The 24,261-nt window shown below is 35.4% G+C and overlaps 1 long non-coding RNA gene across 1 annotated transcript in view; it reads right to left on the bottom strand.

Annotated features, from left to right (window-relative positions):
* LOC149536072 (uncharacterized) overlaps positions 1-24,261 on the bottom strand; it is a 103,638-nt gene that overhangs the window by 74,032 nt on the left and 5,345 nt on the right. The window contains exons 2-3 of the long non-coding RNA XR_016357010.1: positions 20,001-20,050; positions 19,680-19,760 (exon numbers count right to left, since the gene is read on the bottom strand). This is a non-coding gene — a long non-coding RNA (uncharacterized LOC149536072). The remainder of the gene's footprint in view (positions 1-19,679; positions 19,761-20,000; positions 20,051-24,261) is intronic.

A 24,261-nucleotide genomic window follows, 5' to 3' on the forward strand; every position in this document is an offset into this window, starting at 1 on the left:
CAACCTGAAGGATTTGAAACTCATGATCCTAAAGTTTTTGTTTGCAGGCTCAAGAAAGCTCTCTATGGGCTTAAACAAGTTCAGTATGAAAGAATTGATAAGTATCCCACTAGCTTAGGATTCTCCAAAAATGAAGTTGTTGATGCGAGTTTTGTATCACTTACATAACATATTAGGATTCGAATATTCAATATGGGATATCAAACATGCAACTCCTCTCTTGAAAAGTTATTACTCATGGAGACATAAGCAATAGCTCTAATGTTCCTTACACCATTGGATACTCGCTCAGTTTTATCGATGTGATTTGCTGGTAATCATGTAGGCGGCCTTACGTATTCATTCGAGGATGACTTGAACTTTGGTGGAATGATGGAGATGATGATGGGTTTGTGAAATATGCGAGTGGCAGATAATGTTGATGGTAGTGATGGTGATGGAAGTGTCTGCCAATGGTGATGTTGATGCTAAAGTGATGGTGGTGGAAGGTGAGTGGATGTGTTCTAATACTCGACATACTCTAACTTCCTTCTCTCTAAACTTCAACTACTCAGCTACTCACTATTCTACTCCTACTCCTATGAATGGAAGGTTAGCAAATGGACAGGGATCGAACCTAATGAGAGCTGACCAGCGGCCTTACTTCCACAGGTGCAATGATTCAAAGGAATAATAAACTAGCTTACCACACAAAGCTTCCCAACCAGCCGCTAGGATGCTAGTGGTCTAGTATTGATCCCTATCAAACATTTACCAATGCTAAAATACAACTATCCATCTACTTTACTTTCACTTAAACAACTTGAAATGAAATTTACTTCAACAACTTGAAAGAAATCTAACTAAGTGGGAGTAGAAAACATGCAATAATACCCAATGTTCTTAATCAACATGTAAACCGCAACAATGAAAAAGAGAGCAATTTTGGTATTATCTTCGCAACAATTTCTCCAACCACTTTACAAATGAGAGCAAATGGCCTTTTATAGGGGCCAGAAATACAACGGACGGTGGAGATCAAAACAAGATCAACGATCCATATTGAATCCTCAAAACCCTAATTAGGGTTGCCACCCCATCAGCCAATGAGAAGATGCCACCTCATCAATGGACCAATGAAAAAAGTGCAAAAAGTGGCAACTAATGAGAAGACACCAAAATGGTGGCCAATTAGAAATAGACACTTGTCCTATTATAGAAGAAAGGGAAATTGCCACTTGGGCTTACATCAAATGATCTTCTAATATAAATCTTCCCTTTTCTTTCATTTTCTTAGCTAAGGCAATGAACTTAGCTAGCCTTTCATTAACTTCTTCCATAGGATGACAAGGTGTGTGCTTCGCCCTAAGTTCCACTGACTTCGCCGCACTGCTTACTGCTTGTAGTATCTTTTCATGATCCTTCTCATATTCTTTCTCAAATCCAAAAAAAAGCATTGAGAGAGGAAAGGGTGCCCAAATGCTTCTTCTTGATAGCAACCTTCCCCAACTCATCCAACCTCGATCCAAAATCTATTTCATTGACATCCTCTTCTCTGATATCCTCAAAATCAAGTGCCACCTCAACGTTGCTCATCATGGTTGAAATGGAAGTGTCGACGCTTGGGTTGTGATGTGCAACTGCCTTTTGTATATCCTTTTATTGTACCACCATCGGTATCGGTTATTCACCTCATTTTCAAGAAGAAGGGTGTTTTGGGCATCATATCCTCTTTGTCTTTCTTAGTGTTTGCCCGCTTGGGATTCTTACTTGCACTACCATCCTCCATGCTCGTCGCCCTATTACGAGATGGTAGAGTGGTGGACCAGAAAGCAAGAAGAACCAAGAGGAGCAATCCTTAGACTAGAGCAAAAGATGGATGTCAGCTTAAGGACCCCTTGCAACTCTAAATGATTTGAAATTACCTCTACCTATAGCCAAAAGGGATTGTCCTTCCTTTAGTCTGTCCTTCATCCGTATCATGTCCACTGTAGCGATATTGGTGTCAGTTATTCTCTTCATTTTCGAGAAGAAGGAAGTTTTGGGCATCATATCCTCTTTGTCTTTCTTAGTGTTCGACCGTTTGGGATTCTTACTTGCACTACCATCCTCCATGCTCGTTGCCCTATTACAGGATGGTAGAGTGGTGGACCAAAAGGCAAGAAGAACCAAGCGGAGCAATCCTTAGACTAGAACGAAAGATGGATGTCAGCTTAAGCACCCCTTGCAAGTCTAGATGATGAAAATTCACCTTAACCAATAATCTTACAGCGACTTTTCGGAACCTAGGATATGACTTTCAAGAATTTCAAATCCCTTTGCAAATCAAAAATTTATCATGCAATTCACCTCCAAATAAAAGTACCCAACCTAGGGCAAAAATCACAGCCTCTTGAAAAAATTAGAATTTTAACTTCCAAAAATTTCGGCTCCCACAAATTTCGCCTTCCACAAATTTCAGCTCCCACAAATTTCGGCAAGCAAGAAGAGTGCAGATCTGCTCTTGCAAAATCACCAACACCTTGAGAAGGAGAAGTGAGAAGTGAGGAAGAAATGGGAAAGAGGCCTCCTCTTATACCCAACTTTCTTCTTGGATCTTGGGAGAAAGAAAAACAAATAATTAATGCAAAATTATGGCCCACAATTAAATACTTAACCAAAATTAATTTTGCCATGATGAAAATTAACTTTTTAAATTGCCAATTAGTTCTAAATTGCTAAAAGAAATTAAATAATGCCCTAAAGGTGTTAAATATTTCCATTTAATGGGGGTTTAGTAATTAATACGTCATTAAATTTGGATTTTGGCTAACCAAAAGCCATTTTTTCAATATTAAATTACCAATTTCATTAAAGGCAAAAAGTTTTCAAGGCAATTTTTATCTATTAAAGCCATTTTTTTTGCAATTTTTACCCAAATCGATTTTGCTAAGCAATTTTAGCTTTTTTTTGACAAAAATAAAATAAAATTTGTTCCAGAGCCAAAAATCGATTTTGCAATTTTATTTCACCATCACAAAAATTAATTTTCTTCACCAAAAAAAATAATTAAGATTTTCCAAAAGACCAAATTTAACAAAAATCTCATTTTTTGAAAATTATCCAAATTTATACAATTATATCCAAATTTTCAAATAAGTACAAAACTTACAATTTTATCCTGCCAAGTGTTGCTCTTTTAAAATTTGTTCGGCCTAAGGATGAAATTGGCAGCTCTGGAAAATCAAGTTGAAACCGGGTGAAAATAAATCTAACCCTCTCCCCACTGGCCCTGAAGGTGTCCAAGACGTGAAATCTTCAAATTTGAAACCTCTAGACCGAAAATTGCCAAGGCAATCGAAAAAAAAAGGGGACCGGTCCCCAAAATTTTGGGGCGATAGTGTGAAAACCTCACAACAGAAGTCGATCCAAATCTATATTATAAAAAGGATAAAGATGATATGGTAATTTTGATACTATATGTTGATGATTTTACTAATAACAGGTGATGATCATCTCATAGATCAATGCAAGAAAGATCTAATCAGAGAATTCGAGATGAAAGATTTGGGACTCCTTCATTAATTCCTAGGACTGGAAGTACGGCAAAATTCTGACAGCATTATACTTAATCAAGGGAAGTATACATTAGATATCTTGAAGAGATTTGGAATATGGAACTGCAAGTCTATGTCTTCTCCAATGGAAACTAATCTACATAAACTTAAAGAAGCAGTAGCAGAATCACCTTCCATAGATTTTACTCTCTACAGATAGATGATTGGGTCCCTTATGTAGTTGGTAAATACAAGACCTGATATTTGCTATGTTGTTAACGCCTTAAGTCAGTTTATATGTGAGCCAAAGAGACAAACACATTATGAGATACTTACAAGGCACTCTTAACCTTGGGCTCAAATATGAAAAAGCTGACTTGGATTTACATGGAATCACAGACTCAGATTGGGGTAAAAGTATTAAGAATAGAAAAAGTACTTCACGATTTGTTTCAATTTAGGATCAGCAATGATATCATGGATATGCAAAAAAAGTCTTCAGTAGCACAAAGTTCCACAAAAGCCAAATAAATTGCAGTAGTGATGGCCTCTCGGGAAGCAGTTTGGCTTAGAAAGTTACTTGTGGGATTATTTGGTCAAGCCATGAATCCTACGATTATTCATTGTGATAATCAGAGTTCCATCAAGCTTTTTGTGAATCCAGTTTTCAATGACAGGTCCAAGCATATTGAAATTCTTTACCATTATGTAAAAAATATGGTAGACAGGAATATTGTAAAACTAGAATACATTTGCATTGTAGATCAGACAGCAAATATTCTCACCAAACCTCTCTCTCGAGTGAAGGTAGATCACTTCAAGATAAGACTTGGTATGGTTGAATCGTAATTCATTTGTATTCTTTAAATTATTAATAAAATAATTTTATTGCTAGGCTATTGATTGTTATGGGCTCCACCATTTGTATTCATTATTTTAGCGCTGACAATCTCTGAGATAATGAACACTTGTATGAACGACATTATGAGAGATGACGATCTCTTAGATAATGTGCTAGATAGTAGAGTTCTACTGTAAGATCTAGATGAGTTCAAGATCACATTGTGATGTAGACATTGCTATGTCTATAAGTCACAATTTGGATAAAAGAAGAATTTTATTATTCTCCGGAGTTTATCCTATGTTCTGGTAGGTCTTAACTCAGGATCATGTTGTGATATAGCAATGCTAGTACCTATGAGTCACAACTTGGATAAATGAAGAATTTAATTATTCTTCGGATTTATCATGTGTATTGTATTGTTTGCAGTACTGTTATCACTAGTATCAGTGATATGTCATATTACAGGTTTAGTAATATGATGTGTTTAATGATACCACATGCTAAGAAGATTCAGATAGATATAGAGTATCAATCCTTGCTTGTTCATCTTAATTGATGTTGCTATATATGATATCTCTCAGTATGATTATCAAGTTAAGAGGGAGTGTTAATTTTGTAACTTTCAATCACGTTGATCTGACAGCAGATCATTCTAATCTGATCTTGCTTTATATTGATCTGAAGTCATTGTCTTATCCTCTTATGGATATCGGCGCCTATCTTGAAATACAAGTTTAAGGTCTAACTGATCACCTTGGTTTGTTTAGGACTAAACTAATAATTGCATGGAAAGTCATCGCATTACAGGATGAGTCAAAGCAGACTTTAGAAGAGACATGTCCTTTGTAAGGACATGCCCCTTGATCTTTATATTTAATAAGGGTGTGGTTGAAGTTTAAGGACACACAAGAAACAAGTCTACTCCTTAATCAATACTGCCCTAAAACAACTTGCAGAAGTGGAAAACATTTCCAGAATTATATCTCTTCATTCATTCAAGACTATTATTGAAGATTATCTACAAGCAGCATAAAGAAGGTACAATCTAAGTCTGATTCATAACAGAATTTTGTAGAAACTTTACACAAGGTTTGTGGCACACTTCATGGAAAATGAGTCTCAATCATAATTGATAGTGGCACCACACTCAATTTCATCAATTCATCTTTGGTCACTAGTAAAGGCTTGTGCGCAATTGAGCATGGAGTATTTGAGGTTAAGGTTGCAGGAGGAACCTTGTTACCTTGCACTCATGTGATCCCACAGCTACAAATTTCCATAGGAAACTAAACCATGACAAATGATTTCTTTGTCATAAATTTGGTTGATACTGATATCATATTGGGCATCTAGTGGTTGGAAACTCTTAACTAGTACACCCAAAGTTTCAAAAGGATGGACTTTTCATTCAAGACAGATGGCAAGGTGTTGCTAAGAGGGATGTCAAATAAAGGATTGAGGGAAGTCACAATGAAGAAGATGCAGGCCATTTTTAAACATGATTTGATCCCAGACACTACAAGTAAAAACATGGCAGTCAACACCTTACCCCATTCCTTGGATAATTGGCGGGCCCATCTATTGGTCGAGTACTCCAAGAACACTATGGATGGCTGTGTACATGATGAAAGATACGAAGTTATCGATGACATCATTTACTTCGGCGATAAGATCTACTTAGTACCTGACTCAGAACTGAAGAAGCTGATTACGGAATGTTTGCGACACCGGGTTTGCATTTGCTTAAGGACAAGCAAATTTTGGGACAAGAGGACTGTAATGTCCCCGTCACGAAATAAATGTATTTAATTAAACCTTGTTAATGGGCCGATTGATTTAATATATCTAGGACCCATTTTTAATTTAATTGTTTCCGTAGGTAGGTGTGGTGGTCAGCTATCTTTGTACACCCTCGAAAAGTTTTTCCGACAAGTATTTAAGCACGGCATGTAGGTAGTTGTTAGGTATGCAATTTGGATTATTTCTTTTGTATTGTGAATTCCTATTGGGATTCTCTATTAGCCGTCATTTTGGAAGTGAAAGATCTTCCCTACTTGGCTTGTCCAATTTCGGTGGGATTCAACCCTCACTCCATTGCATGTAATACTTCGCTCGGATCTGGCAAATCGGAGCACCATCTTGTGGCAATTATTGATTGAAGGATTATTCATGTTCAATCTCTTGTTTGGCTTTATTTCACGATTTTGGATCTATAAGTTCTGCTTGCATGACTGAGCCCACATTTCGTTTGTACTCCATTAGAGATCCGCAACACACAACACATCTTCCATACCACAGCATAACCCATTTGCACGGCCTGCATTTCTCCATACCGTATGGCCAGAACAGTCCACCATACGGCATCTACTGCCATCCCTTTCTTAGCATATGGCCTTCTCCTTCTTCCCGACATCATCTCCCATACATACCGTACAGTAACAATCTATCATACGGCTTGAGTATTTGACCACCGTACGACCTACCTTTACCTCATGCCATATGGCCTTCAGGCTACCATATGGTCCCCCAATTTGATCTACGACCTCCACAGTAACACTACCAAATATCATACGGCCTATCTAGTTAATCCTTGTGCACATTTGGTAAAGTAGATTTCAAGCATTCAATAGGAACACACACTCGGACATCGAAACATCACAAAAAACAAGAGAAGTCTCTTCAAATCTTTGTGCACAATCTGAATTAGATCCAAGAGATTGTTGGATTTAGAATGATTGAAAGAGTGAGAGTTAAAATAGGCTTCAAATCTTGACACAATCTTTGCAAAAGGAATGCATTCTTGAGTCAAAATTTGTAGCTTACCAAGTGTAGGAAGTTGGAGATTACAAACGCATCAAAATAGCAATTGTACATAATATATGATGCAATGCATATTAGAAATGGCATCTAGGGCATCAAACGCAACTTAAAAAGAATGATGGACAAGCTGCAAATGATCAACAATACCCAAAAACTCACCTTGGAAGCGTTTGAATTTGATGATGAAAAGAGGCCAAAAATGGTGCTTTTTGGGCAAAACGTGCCCTAAATGGGCTGTTTTGTGACCAAATCCATTCAAATCTGCACTTTTGATGAGACAAAATTGATCCTTGAGAGATTTCATGCAAAAACGACAGTATTGGAGGCAAAAAACATTAAATTTTGGTAATGAATCATGTGACTCTTTGCTCCAAAATCTCGTTCTTGTTGAAAACACCCAAAATAACCGAGTTTTTGAAAGTCAAAAACACATGTTTTCCTCTCAAGAATTGCAACCCGAGCTTGTTTGATTAAAAAAGACACGTAAAAGTGAGTAAAGATGGGTTTTTAAATGCCAATACACATGCTTTTTCTCTCCAATACCCAGTGCATGAGTATCTAGTTCAAATGAAAGTAAAGATGCGTTTTTAGAATGCAAATGCACATGCTTTTGCCTTTACATTCCCCATCATTATGAGCTTCTAGTATTAATGAAGTAATTGATAGAAATATTGTCATTGATGTCGAAGGTGTTCAAAGATATTGTTACAATTATTGTCATTGATAACAAGGTTGTTAGATCTCATCATTGATATCATGAAGAATAGTTTAATATAATAATAATGGGATAACATAATCATTATTATACATTCAATGAATTAACAGAGAAGACATCCAATCAAAAAGATACACTATATGAATGGTAACAAAGCAGAGAAAATTACGAGCAAAAATGCACATGCTTTTGCCTTTACATTCCCCATCATTATGAGCTTCTAGTATTAATGAAGTAATTGATAGAAACATTGTCATTGATGTTGAAGGTGTTCAAAGATATGGTTACAATTATTGTCATTGATATCAAGGTTGTTAGATCTCATCATTGATATCATGAAGAATAGTTTAATACAATAATAATGGGACAACATAATCATTATTATACATTCAATGTATTATCAGAGAAGACATCCAATCAAAGAGATACACCATATGAATGGTAACAAAGCAGAGAAAAATACGAGCAAGAAGTTGATTAGTTTGGAGTATGGAGTGAATCACTTGAAGCACGTAGAGAAATGAAAATATATCAAGTATTATATCATTAATAACACTATGAAGAGGATGATCTAAATTGACAACAATATGGAGTGAGAATATTCTATGATATTTATGTACAACAGTTGTAGTAGTCTTCGTGTTAACTTGAATACACAATGATGGAAGTTGCGATACCAAACCTCATTCAATCAATTTAACACAGCAGGGGTATACCATCCAGTCAATGGAAATTGACGACATCAAGAGCAGGCATGTTTGATATATAGTGTTTGAATAAGTAAGGATAACTTCCCCTATGCATTAACAGAAAACGCAGAGATATACAAAAAGTTTAAGAACCACAGAAGACTATTCATCAGATAAATATGGACAACCACTTCAGAAATAGATGAGCAATACACGAAGGATTGATGCCATCAAGAGTAATCACAAACCAAGGAGAAAACCATGATAATAAAGCCTTCTGAGAAGCAATATTGTCATATAAAAAAGAAATACATATAAGCACATAGAACAGAGAACATACAAACAATTTATTTAAAGAAGTCAATCCTATGCAGCAGAGGGAAATGCTATTCACATGTGTGCCAAGTATGTTATGTGATTTATCAGATGGAGTGCATACAGGAAAGGAACAAATGAAGCATATTATTACATACCAGGAAGATACAATATATATTTGTAAATCAAAAAGTATCCAACAAATAGATATACGCAGAAAATGGGTATTTGTTAATCGTGTCAGCAATAAAGGTCAGATTACACACACTCAAACAATAGAAGACAAATACAATGATCACAGCAGTTGAATTAATATGTTCTAAACATAAAAACAAAATAATGAAGCCCGATACATATATCAGATTTAAAATACTTCAAAAACTCCACCATATGCTTTAGCATGCCCAAACACCTCATTTAAGATGCAAAAACACATGCTATTTAAAATACATGTGCTTTTGGGTTCAAATTTCCCACCATTATGCATTTAAATCATAATTCAAGTCAAAAAATACATTAATGGACATTTAAAGTATAATAACATGTGCTTTTGGATTCAAATTTCCCACTTATAAGCGCTTAAGTGATATTAAAATGTGTTATTGCCCATAAAAAATCCACCTATGTGTATTTAAGACTTCAATTTTATTGGCAATGGGTTTTTAATAGGTGTTTTGCATGTTGATATGTGCCATGAATGATAAAAACTCCGCTTTTAAGCATTTAAATTGTCCCATAAAATTAAATTTAATAAATAACTATAGTTTTCAATAAAGTAATATGAAAATAGACTTTAAATGGCTAATTTTCATAAAACATTAAAAACTATGGTCAAATCAGCTCAGAATGAGCTGAAATTTTAGCATAGATGTCAAAATCCACTTTATATATCATAGATAATTTCGTGCAATTGCCAATATAAAACCCACGTTTGGGGGATTTTTTAACATGACGTGTTGTCACCTTAAAAAATCCCATCTTTTTCTTTATAACTTGAGCTAGACAACTCTATTTCACGCTGAGTTACCAAATTTTATCCTAGACCTAGGAATTTATGGTTCAATTCTCTCAAAAGTCTGGTCCTTGTCAAATTTTGTCAAAAGTCTGCTGCAGAGACCGATTTTTGTTGGGAATTCTCTGAGAGGAACCCTACCAAAATCTAGACAACTTTTGGGCAGCTTTGGTTTCCAGCAAAGAAACTCGGACAATGTTTCGAAGAATTTTGAGAAAATTTGGTTGAAAAACACCCTTTGATTTAATTTTTCAAAAGGTTTTTTTTTACCAAATTAGACTCAAGCACATGATTAGACTCAAATTACTAATCATATTTAATTTGAATTAAATGCTACTCGAGAGGAGGAATTGGAATGTATAAAAGTGACACGCATCTAATATGGAATGTATGAAATACACCATATATCATGCATATAGCCTAACATGTATAGAAAACTATGGATTGAACAAAATCTAAAGAGACCTTTCCTATGGACAATTCTATATCCAAACCCTATTTTCTTGGCTTCATCTAGTTTCATCCAAAGCTTCTTTCTTTGATTCATCCAATATAATAGCTAATGTGTGAATCTTACAATACGGAAACAATCACAACCTTGGTCTTAAATGGGCCTCTAGTGTTACTTTTTGTGCTTCTACTTTGCAAAAGTAGAATGATGATGAGTTGTTTCATGGTTTTTGATGATATTTGATCAATGATAGCTGATTATTAATGTTGACATTATTGGTTTTGCACTGAAACATTGATGTGGTGATGTATTTTGCTATGTTGCTTTAAGATTAGCATAGTGGTGTATAAGCTTATTTGTTGTTGCATCTGTGTGTGTATTATATATATATATATATATATATATATATATTTTTTTTTTTTTTTTTTTTTTTTTTTTTTTTTTTTGCTTGTATGGACGAACCCAAAACAAATTCAAACCCAACCCAAAAAAAAATCTAATGAATTTCAAACCTAAATCAATATCCAAATCAAAATTGGCAACTTATGTTTCAAACCTAAGTTAGCTCGAAATGAGCAAAATTCCAAGGGCTATTATCCTAAGGGAAAACAAGATTAAAACTAACTACAACAAAAAGAAAAATGAACAAAAAAGGGGAAAGTTTACCCAAAAAAAAATAGTTTGCAGCCAAAGAATAAAAGCTCTCTCACAAACATTTGGGGATTTAACTTGATCGAAACCTTCAAAATAAACACACGAATGAAGTTATATATAGTACAATTCAAGGATAACAAATTGCCTTCATAATACTTTACTAATACGTTAAAACCATAGTTACACCGCTTTGGGCAACAGGGGGGTAGATGGGCCTTAATTTGGGGATAGTGGGGGGACGGTGGCAAGGGACAGGGGGGTCGTATATACTATACATATAGTACTTAAAATGCTATTTATGAGAGGATGTATTGCAATATAAGATATTAAGATGTAAAAGAATAAATACTTGAACATTACATTGAATTAGAACATCGAACATTGAACATAAATAGTCGAATCAAAAAATAGTTAACACCAGGACATCCCCTCCTCTTCGACGAAGGTGGCAGAATCTGGTCGCACTATTGGGTACGGGGGCACAAAGTCCCCAAGCCCCCGGTGTGTCCCCGTCTGTAAGACATGGGGCAAAAGGTAGGGGGGGCACATCTTTGTGTTACCATTGTTAAAACAAAGAGGGTGCACCTTCAAATCCATGAGAAATTGCATAGGGTTGCCTCAATTTTGAGATGTCAAAATTGAGGACAACACTTCTTTATGAAATAATCTATCAAGTATAGTAGTATTTGATATCACTCCTTTAAAAATTTCATGAGATAATGTCTTACTAGAAGTAAAGCCATAATACTTGATAGCATATATTTGTTTCAATTATGAAGTAACTCACTATGGTTCCCAAAATGGTCCCTAATGCTAATGTTTGTAAGACTTCAATTCAAAAGGCGCAATCCACTATGTATTTAAAGTTGACCAATTAGAAGAAATCTTAATAATAGAAACCATAGTATAAAATCTCGTTCTTTGCCACTTATCGGCAAGGCAAAAAAAAAATTTCTCAGCAAATATCGGAGATAAATCAGTAACTTCTTGGGAAAATGACTTAAATTTAAATAAAAATGCAATTTATTTGTAAAAGTCAATAAGTAGATGCATCTAATGAGTTAGCCAATGAGTAAACAAACCAAACAAATTGATCTAGATATATATAAATGAAATAAGTAACAAAATTGCATCCTCATGTGGAATGTTGATGTAGTCAGAGACTCTAAACTCTAAAGAAAACTACAAGTAGCAAACTGTCTTTGTAAAGCCAGCTTTCCATTTTTGCAAGTCCAAAGCCAACTTTGATCTCTATCACCAAATTGGTGTGGTAAATGGAAAGAAGACAAGCACAAAGTAGTAACTGAAGACTTTTGGGCCAATTCAGCTAAGATGAATATGAGAGAAGGAGAATGTGGTAAAGAATATTCGTAAACTTAATCAAGACATTTGAACGTTTTCCTACACATGACCAACTATAAGCTGATGGAGATTGTACCCATCTATAATGTGAAGAAGAGAAAGATGAAGATCTTCTTGCAATAAAATGGTCTAGTTCTAAAACTTATAAATTTGACAACATTAATGAAGCTCGCTACCAAGTTTACCAATTGGTGGGTAGATCAGAAAATTCACAAACAGATGGAAAAGAATATTGCCTTATTATTTGATGGAAAACATGGAAGCACATTATTCCAATGATGACCAAGCAACCTATAGTGCTGAGAAACCTGAAGACTGAAAGTATAAAAGATAAGATACAACAAAAACTTCAGCAAGATCAAGAAGAAAGGAGGTTGGAAATGAGAAAAAGAAACCAAATTAGGCTCATTCTCAGCTTGCACTTCATCCATGTAAAGGAGATTGATTTCATGAATCAAAACAGAATATCATTCCAATGATGACGAAGCAACCTATAGTGCTGAGAAACCTGAAGGCTGAAAGTATAAAAGATAAGATACAACAAAAACTTCAGCAAGATCAAGAAGAAAGGAGGTTGGAAATGAGAAAAAGAAACCAAATTAGGCTCATTCTCAGCTTGCACTTCATCCATGTAAAGGAGATTGATTTCATGAATCAAAACAGAATATCAATTTCTGAAAACGAACCACATGTGGAGATGGAAATTCCTAATCCAATTCATGAACAAAATGCAGAACCTATTGAGTAGGAAATCTAGGAAGAGAAAACATTAACTTCTCAAGAGAAGTTTGCAACTTCTCGGCGATATATCACCAATTTCTCAGCAAGAAGTTTCAAATTTCTCAGCCGAGATTTTGGCGCAAAAAACATGTAATTTCTCACCTGGTGAAACTTCTTGTGAGAAGTCGGTATATCGCCAACTTCTCTGTGCTATTTTGATCTATGATAGAAACACAACTAGGAGTAAAAATTCAATTGACAATAAGTCAATGATATCATCATATTTACAGATTAACATCATTATGACACCATCCATCGATTATCACACTAACACTCAAGCTATCATGATTTTCCTGCTATGTCAATATTAATACCCTGTTTTTCTCTGTAAACTCCCTAGTTTAGGATTCTCTTGCCTTATAGTTGGCACTAACCTTCTGGGTCTGTGTTACATTCAAAAGCTATTTTTGGATTCTAATATGTTCAACAAGATTCTTGGAAAGAGACTCTCTATTTTTAAAAAGACCAATTCTCATTATTCATCATCAGCATCACCCTAGTGCAGTCAGATTTCAATTTTGTTTCTACAAATCAGGTATATAATTGACTTTCATTCAATTATATTACAAAGGTTGCTTAGTTATAATTAGCTTATTTAATAAGCGCCTTAGTGTTATAGCTCATTGGGACTGGCAAGGAAAGTTTTAAATGTTCGGATGTTGATAGAGTGATTTTAGGTGCCAAAAATGTTCAAATAACAAAATAAATCACTTCTGATGGATATAAGATTTATTTAATTATAAAGTGATTTATATTGAATTTTCTGGAAAATTCCCAGCAAGATTATTAAACAGATTTGTATATTCATTTGGTATTATGTAGTTTTATTTTTTTCCTTTTATTGAGACCCTGAAAGACAAAAACCTTCTTAGAGGTCAGTTTCAGTAGTGCAACTATCTATCCTAGCTGGTACAGGCAGAGTCATTCAGATTCCAACTTGGACTCTCATTAAACAATTGAAGTTTTGATGAAAATCATGAGGTTTTTCAAAAGACAAATCTCATTTTTGTTTTATTGGGGAGCTTTAGGCAAGCTCATTTGAATGTCATACATGTGAATTGCTTTTCTTAATGGTTAATAAGCACTGGAGAACACTTGTGAGGACGATTTGATATTGATGCTGTGACAGGCAATTAACCCAAATAGAGGTTTATTTATTCTTAACTGTATTCCTAGCAGCTTTCATGATGAAAGATTAAATGTTGGGGGCAGTATCGAACGTGAACACAAGACTTGAAACATTTATCGAATTAAACCCAAGGTTATAACAAGTTGTGGAGGTGTTAGAAGATAATACAGAGGGTCTGAAATAGTCAAAAGACAGGACACTACATTGCTATTGGAGATTGGAACAGTCTTCCCATCTATGGTATTTGACCAGCGGCTATTTATCTTCAGAGTTCAAAGAAACATTTCTGCTGTGTAATTTATGGTTGCTGCTGTGTAATTTATGGTTGCTTCTGTGTAATCTATTTATCAAGCTTCAGAAAATGAAAGCATAAAAGCAAAACTGTTGGATGCATTTGAAGAAATTGTTTTCTGCAACGAAAGGCCAGATTGAATTACCTATTTCTTGATGTCGCTTACTCATTTGATGTTCAAGTTCAATTGTTGTATGTTAATTCAGTTGTCAATAGAAATGTTTCTAGTCTATATTTTGTGAACTTTGCAACACAAGAAACATATAAAACTAAAACAAACTCTTGAACTGACCCCCAAAACCTATTCTCTGAATGCTAGAAAACAGAAAAAGTAAAATTGGTTCAAAACTAGCAGAGGAATTTAAATTCTGTTTCCTAGCCTACCTGGTAAACATGATCATCAATTCCATAATCCATACTGAGAAGCATGGTTACTACCACCTCAGCCCTAAATTTCCTTAAAATTGTCAAAAGTGAAATCATTCAAAGCATATTTGCAATTTAGTTAATCTCATTGCATCATATTGTGATACCTCGAGCCTACCAAGTATTGACCTTTCTTTGACATCTATGAGAGGTTTGAAGGCCAAAGAAGTAATGCTCACCAAATAATGATGCATGGCCAAATACTTCTACACTGACTGCACTGCTTCTGTTAACTAAATAAGTTTACTATCTTTTACCGATTTAACCGTAGTAGTAATTCAACAGTATTTTATTAAGAAATATAGGCACTAAAATGATTATGAGATATACAACATCATAAATGATCCTCTACACCCATAACTGTTGGCAAACTATGAAATGAAATCACAACAGAGATCACTTCAAGGAACTAGACTTGTATCACTAAGCTATGGTATTACAATGATTTCTGACTGAGTTAAGCATCAGTAAAGGTGATAGAAGTAGCTCAAATCCTGTCACTGAAACCTATTGATTTAGTTGAAGTAACCAATGTTGTCAAAGATCAACTATATAATAGAAGGTCAAAGAAGTAATTATTTCTTTATTACATCATCTATCAAGCATAGACGATGTACTTGATAGCACTGTTCTGAAAATCTCATGATATGGTGTCTTGCGAGAAGTGAAGCCACTGTACTTCATAGCATATATAGGTTTCAGTGATAAAGTAATTCGCTCTGGCTACAAAAATGATCCCTAATGCCAATGTCTGAATCTATATATTTGAAATAGAATCCAATATAATAAGCAATATGTGTTCCAGCCCTAAGTATTCACACCAAAAAGGAAAGTCCACTATGCATTTAAAGTGGAACAATAAGAAGGAATTGGACGATCAAGGGACAACCACGAGTACAAGTCTAATTTTCAAGAAGTCAATGATACCTTCATTTATAAAATTGTCTGCATCTCAACGTCATCTATCAATTATCCCACCAATACTCAAGCTATCATAGTTTTCCAGATATGTCAGTTGTAATACCCTAATTTTATTTTTCCTAACTAACCTGGGAAACATGATTATTAATAACTTAGATCATGCTGAATAGCATGGCTCAATCTAAACCCTTAATTTCCTCAAAATTGTCAACATTACATCATTCAATGCATTATTTCCTAAGTCACCGATTTGGATGGATTCCGGTTTGAGTTCGAGTTTGTTGGTTCGGACAAAAAAAATCCTATGTTCCCTAGGGACACGTACCTGGCCAAAATACAGGAGTTTCCGAGACAGGGATGTCTCAGGGATGGGAGGACGGGTATGGAACGTCCCCAAAAAAAGCAAATTACCAGGGGACGTCCCCGAAACTTGGGGACATCTAGAGAAAAAAAGGACAGCTGGCCATCCCCGATACGGAAAGGAGATGCCTAGACGTCCCCCAACTATACCGAGTACGGCCAACCGTCCCCAAATTTTATTTTATTTTTTCTAATTTTTTTAATGCAAAAAATTAAAACGTGAATATTAAAAATAATTTTAAGGCTCCTCACTAGGTTGCTGAGATGGGTCCCACCCCTCCAAATGTGGTAGAGGCAGAAGAGGACCAGCAGTCTGCTTCATTTTTCTATGTTATGTTTTTTATGTTGAACATGAACATGATTATGATACATTGATACTTATTACTTTATGGCAGCCATCTAGCCTTTGGGCGTATAGCTTTAGGCATATTTAGATTTAGATTTTCAGATTTATCATGTTTATCATTATGGTATTGTTTGCTGATATTGATATGCATTTTGACAATTGAGTACTAAAATCGGATATTATTTCCTAGATGGCATTCAAATGTTGTATGTTATGGTTCTATAATGTTTCAATGACATGCTTTGTGCTTAGTTTCATATGAATGACATGTATATTTGCAAATTTCAATGTATATTTTAAAATTTTCGTGTATATATATACATATATATAGCCGTCCCCGTTTTCCATCCCCAAAATTGCCAAAAAAAAATTGTCGTCTCGGAAACCTATCTTGTCGTCCCCGTACCGGAAACTTAGGGCAACATAGAAAAAATCCCATTTGAGTTCGTGGGTGGATTTGTGAGCAGATATATCTATATAGATATGCATTATATGCACCCAAAAAACAAGAGAAACGTGCATAATTGCCAAACTTTGTCATTTCATAGTATGAATATATGTTGCTTGATCATTGATCAATGCCAAATGTCAAAGATAAACATTAAATATCAGCTCATTAATCTATGTTCATGATTGTAAAGAAAATCATGCACTGAATTACTAAATTGCAAATGAAATTTCAAAACATAGCGTAGTTCAACAAATAATAAAGTTTGAAACATAATGAGAAATGGAAAGTGTTTAATAGTTTATCAATGATCATAGTATCAAATGCCCTTCAATGGTCAAATGGGTATAACAATGAGGGATCAATGGTTTCATCCCCAGCTGCTACCATATCTAGATCCTCATCATTGGAACAAACAATCTCTACAACATTCTCTTAAAACTTGCACAATTGGTACACCAAAATGTGAGAGCAAATGAGAAATTAGGTGAGTGAAATATTTTTCATGAGGCTCCTTTTAGGTTTACATAAAAAAATTTATTTTAAGTTGTTTTATTTCATTTTTTGGACCCTATTGATGCGGGTCCTCTAAGGTTCGCCGGATTCGTGCCAACAAGGACCCAAATGGACCCACAATTCGAAACCCAGACCCTGCCCAGACCCACAACAAACTCAAGCACAAATCCAAACCTGCATGAACCCAAACCCAAATCTGGGCTGCAGGGTGTGAAACCGGCTTCATAGATTATTTCAATACATTTGATGAAATTGCATCATATTCTCATACCACAAACCTACCAAGTATTGGCCTAGGACTTTGACCTTTGGTCGACATTTGTGATAATTTTGAATTTGAAGGTAAAAGAAGTAATGCCCACTAAATACTGATGCATGGCTAAATACTTCTACACTAACTATTCTATGTCTTTTTGACTTATAAGTTGACTATCTTTTACCAATTTGAGTTTTGTAGTGATTTGACAGTATTTCATTATGAAATATAGGTGGTAAAATAATTGTAAGAAATATAAAATCATAACCAATTGAATTCACTCATATATTGGTAAACTATGAATTGTGAAATTTGCAACTGAGATCGCTCATGAGATTGGGCCCGTAAGATAAGATTATTCAATATAAAATCATAACCAATTGAATTCACTCATATATTGGTAAACTATGAATTGTGAAATCTGCAACTGAGATTGCTCATGGGATTGGCTTAGTTTAGGATAATCAAAGGTAATTGAAGTAGCTCATGTCCTACCACCAAAATCTAAGATGACTTGCTTCATATTCTATGGATGGAATTGCCAATTAGTTGACAACTAACCCAAGAAAACTAAAGCTCAAAAAAAATTTAGTCTTTTTCAGTGTTACCCTAGCGCGAGGGTGTGGCGGGACGTCGAGACGAGTTTTGGGTGCGGGAAAAAAATAGCCTCAATTTGGGGACGGCGGGGGTGCGGCGGTGGGGGAGCGGAGGGGGGGTGGGGGGGTAAGGGAGGAGGGGGAGTGGAGGGAGGGGGTTGCATAGCATATATATATGAGTGAAAATGCTAATTATGAACTGATACTTCAATATATTATATAACATTAACATACCAAATATAGTTGAATACAATGAATAGAGAAAATTGAAATGTGATTCACAAACCATAAGTTCAAACTTGAAACTTGAAACCTCATAACTATTACTAATGACCATTTAACAAATTAACTTAGTTCAAGTTGCAAGATTCAAAATTCATTCTTCAAATATGATTCTATGAATATCATATATCATAAAGATGCTCATGATGGCAATGAGCCGAATAGCATGAAACAATGAAATAATAATAATGTATCATAGCCATATCAAAGTGAGTACCTAGGAAGCACCCGCAAGCACCCGGGAAGCACCCAGGAAGCACCCCATGAGCACCCAGGAAGCACCCAAGCACCGCGTCCCCCCCAGGTGCTTGACCAGTGCGGCGGGGGTGCGGCGGCGGAAAAACTCCCGGCGGGGGTACTCGGGTGCATGACGCACCCGCACCGGGTGCACCAAGGTTTTGACACGGGTGCGCGCACCCCTGTTACACTGGTCTTTTTAGTTCAGGTAATTTCTAAAATTAATCCTAGCCAATAGTGGCATGTTGTGATGGTTAAGTTGCTGAGTTGTTATCCTTGCTGTCAAGGTTCAAATCTAATGGGGATGAGGTCCCCCATTTGTGACCTCACTGGTTCATAGCTCCAGGTCAAAGCGTTTACCCCTCTTTTTAAAAAAAATTCTAAAATTAATCCAGTTAAGTGGTCACTCAAGACTGCAAAACTTTTTATGTTGATGACCAAATATTATTCTAAACAGTCAATACAGGCTCTAAGCAACTCCTACAAAATTTAGTAATTAAAGAATTACACCAAGTTTGGTTAAAAGCTCATAAAACAATCTATGATTTCAAAACAGTTAGCAGGAACAAAAGAAATACAACATATGCTAATTAAAGCTTCTATCTCCACAAATGTATGTAAGTAACTGCAGCCATGAATTTTACTGACATGGGATGTTTTTCATCAAGTGCATATCTTGAAAAAATAAAGAAAGGCTTTTGCAGATAGCATACAGTTTATCGCTTCAGGGTAAATCCATGGTGTGCTCGTAGCAGGGTCTCCTACAGCTACAGCTTTTCACTGAAAAGTCTTTGCTGGACATTAACACCTCCAATTATCACATACATTTATATAAGTTGTCTGATAAACAACACAACAGTTTTAAGAATGAAAGTTGCAACAGCAAAAAAAGAGTAATTCAATGAAATATTTTGAGAAAAATGTTAGTTCAATAAGTTAAACAGTGATATTAGTATCAGTGACATACACAAAAGAGATTAAAAATAAAATATATATGATCATCTTAGTAGAAATTGCAGTTTCTAGAACCATACATTATTCTTCTTTTGGAATGCTCCTTCCATATGAACAGTGGGATCCACACCTTCATCACCATATCATGGCTCAAATCCTTTGTTAGAAAAGGTCAGCAATCTCAAACTCAAAATGTTAGACAGATTAATCATTTATACATCTAACTGTGACGAATTATTAGCAACAAAGCCTATCCTACAAAATTAGTTATGTAGCATTTAAGTTCCATGAAATATCAAATGTCACTTTAATATAGTACAGAGAGTTCAATCCCAAAAGGCTAAAGCCATTTCATTATGCAGTTTGAAACACCATTTCATCATTTGCAAACCTATTGTTATTTCAGTATTTTCTATTTTCCAAGTTGCTCTACTACTTTAAATTCAATCCCTTACTCCCTCTCTCGTTCCCACCTCTCCCTTGCTAAATACAACCTCTTCCACTACAATTCTTTTCTCTTTGAGAGTCAGTATGGCACCAGTTTCAGGTGGAACCATTTCCAAGGTCTTATTGGGTAATGGAAGGTGGAGATGTTTTAGCTACCTTAGATCCAATATGGTATAATCATACAAAGAATCCAGGTACTAATTTTAAGAGAAGATAAAATTAGATGGATTTACTAATTGTTTCAAACATTGATGATAGTAATTAAGTGAAAAAAGAATTGACAGTCCAAAGAATAAATACAGTAAAGGTAGAAAACTGTTAAGGAAATAACATACACACCAATATTGTGAGAAAAATGCATCCTAGTTTTTGAATACATTATCAAATAATCTGCATCTCAAAGTAGGGTACAGATTTTCCTCAGTTGCCAAGCTCAGAGATAAATAAGTAAATCATGCAAAAAATGATTGATGTTCATAACCATAGGATGTGGAATTACTAGTCAAACTCATCTACTGCTTGAACTGAGTGATTTAAGGACAAAAATATAGTTTTAAATGCCAGAGGAATCCTAAAATTATCACAAATATATAAAAAGATAGAATGAATATGTGAGAGGAGAATCGAACCTAGATATTTTCTGATTGCAAAGGTGAATGGTAAGGCTTCTTGTATAATTATTTTTATGATGATAAAAAAACCTTTTTCAGTCACTGCCTTGTGATTGTTTTTCCTTCCATGATCTGTTAAAAAAGTCAAAAATATGAGACGGGCCGAATGATCAGCATAAATGAGCTCATCCTCTCTAATGCACTATACAGAGCAAAATTAAAAAGGAAACATCACTGATAGGTAGTGCATGAATAAATTTTTTTTCTCTTAACCGTCCATCCCAACTGCCACATGATAAGTCTTGTAATATTGGCAGCCAGATTTACAGAGGCATCCTACAGGTCATTTGGTTCATAGGTGATGCAGCTTTCTTAGTCTTATCTAGTTAGTTAAACAATTCTAGAAATTTCACTGTTAATAGCAGGGAACATAAATTTTGGAGAATTTGTGAGGAAATGATATACTTAAAACACACATTCTCTTTAGAAATTCATCAAGCAAATAATGATCATTATGCAAACATTATTACAGTATATACACCACATAACATAATACTACAGCTTAGATTTGGCAAATAACATAAATGATGTGGCTGTACTGAAGGCTATGATCTAGATTCTAGGACCTCAAGTTGGTGACAGGATTAAATTTTAAAACTAAAATAAGTACACATGGAAGGAAATCAAGACTGGGTGTGACAATTAAGTAGGCGCACTCCATTTCTCCATTGAGACCACTTCTTTCGATTTTGACCCCTTCATCCTCACTTATAGTTGTACATACGTTCATATAGTCAATAATATAACCTGGTGCATCTACTCTTCTAGTTGTAAAATTTTGGGTCTGCTTTCTACCTTTGAGACCACCATATATCGACTACACTGCCTTTGAAGCAAGAAAAATAAACTCACAGATGTTGATGATGGGAATCAAAACAGGAGCGACATTCAGGAGAATCCCTGCACAGGACTAGAAGGGAATTACAGGTACTCACCATATAGAAAAGTTTTTTGGTTATTAAGCAAAAAACATTGTTATGTGACATGCCTTTATAATTAACCACACACTGAGAAAACAATAGTGATGATGGACAAAATAACTAAATCAGTAAAGCCAAAGGTTCCAACTACACATGAAAAAAACACTGGGTTTGTGGCTAAAACTAGAGTAGTGATCATACACAAACAACTAGACAAGCTAGAAGACTAAGTCTGATATGTGGGATATTCTAAGAGCCCAGAAAAGCTAGAAGATTAAGTCTAATGATGGGGGACATGTGAAGAGCCCACTTTGCAGCAACTGAAAATCATAGTAGGAAACATTTGCATTTGTGCAACTTGTATGTTAGACACATTAAGTCTTATTTGAAAGAAATATATGTTAATGCACATCCCTTTCTCCCTATTGAGTTAGCTATATCCAATTTTAAGGAGAAACAAAGCATGCCTAGACATATTTACAGAAGTATAAGTTGAGATATTGCAGAAACAATTCGGAAAGAAATCAAGAAAAGGCCAAACTGTACTAAGATGAATATAGTTCAACAGAGGTAGGTGACTATATTTGACGATACAAGCATTAGGTTCCATATATTAGAGATTTATGTTCTGTAAGCTGGAACACCGGAAGTATAGTAAACCAAGCTTGAGGTGTTGTCATCAGCATGATGTGGTCCACAAGACTGAGGTGATAGGTTGTTGATTGTAAGCAGGCATTGCAAAATAAGTTAATTGGATATTAGTTATAAACCAGAAAGAGAAAGAAAGGATAAAGAAATAAGTAAACCCACTGTTCAAGAAACAAAAGTATCTCATAGAAGAAAAGAGGGAAGATAATTTTAGCATCCTGTTGCCCGACTATAAAATTTGTTTCAATTTTATGAGCCATGGTTAATATTTAAAACTTGTCTGGTTTTAAGCCTTAAATTGAGCATTCTATCTGTGAAATTTGCGAGTCTTTAAGCCTCCATGTCTCTTGCTCGTTAGCAGCTCCGCACAGCACTTGAAATCGCTGAAATCCGACTCCTGAGCCTCAAGTAATTAAAGGTTAATGATCGCCACCCAAAACGTGTTTTTCCTAACCTCCCAATAGGTTAACAATAACGTTCAAAACTACGTTTTTCTTAACCTCATAAAAAAAGGGTTAATGTTAACACCCAAAAACACGTTTTCGTTAACCTCTCTCAAAAGGTTAATGATAACGCTCAAAAATACGTTTTCATTAACCTCTATAAGGTAGTTATTAACCTATTAAGGTGACATATGCAACATTGTTAATAATGCAACAGCCGGATAGAAGATTGGAATGCAAACAATTCAGACCTGTGCATATGCAGCTGTAGCAAATGCTGGTGTAGAGGGTGTCGTAATGATAAGGAAATAAAGAGTGCAGTGCAGGGTAAGAACGTTTATCAAACAACTTCACACCACCTCATTCAACGCTTTGCCAACCCACGATTCTACTTTTATTGGGGTCATTTTCAGCAGCGGCTTTCCTTCACAGTGGGAGATGCTTCAAAATTTCGTAAGCCATATGGGGCCATAACGTGGCACAATTTCAAATGCACATTGGTTAATGTGATTAATCAAATGATCACGCTGCCAGCCAACCTCACGCATGAGTGCTTGAGCGATACTATAGGAGTCTATGCTCATGTCCACATGCGCAAGGGAAGGATACATTGAAGAATCAAATGCGTTTTTGGTTTGTTTAACCAACACGTCAACTGGTGAGCAGTGGGTATGATATTAAAACCCGATTTTATACTGCCTTTGCTAAGTCTGAAAATACGCAGGTACAGTACCAGCCGCAGACCCAAAGCATAACATATTGACTCAGCCCCATAACGATTTCAAATTTCCTAAAGTCATTTAAAATATAATTTGTGGACAGCGCCCATCTGCAAACATGAATGGAGAACTATCTAGCTCGGGTATTGGTGAAGACAAAATACAAATCCATGGACATGTAACGAGGAATGCAAGCAGCTCCTGAGATCGCCCCTGATTTGTTTGACGTAATGCCAAGATAAAAAAAAAGGTGGTGGGCACAAACAGAACATATAGAGTGCTAGGGAAGCATGCAAAATGTTTGACAAAATGAAATGCTCGTTCCTAACCTGTAGCCATGGAAGCCTCACTAATTACGTCACTCAAATTCAGCTGGAAATAAAGAGTGCAGTGCGGGGTTGAAGACATCCACCATATTTGAAAGAAAAATTGGAAATCAAACCATGAAGTACAAGTACCAGAGGCCGGATTATGCTCCTGTTTTAAGAAGTAC

Source organism: Cupressus sempervirens, chromosome 10 (genome assembly GCF_028749045.1).
Source record: "Cupressus sempervirens isolate cs-2001-9-10 chromosome 10, ASM2874904v1, whole genome shotgun sequence".
In the NCBI taxonomy this organism is placed as follows: Eukaryota; Viridiplantae; Streptophyta; class Pinopsida; order Cupressales; family Cupressaceae; genus Cupressus; species Cupressus sempervirens.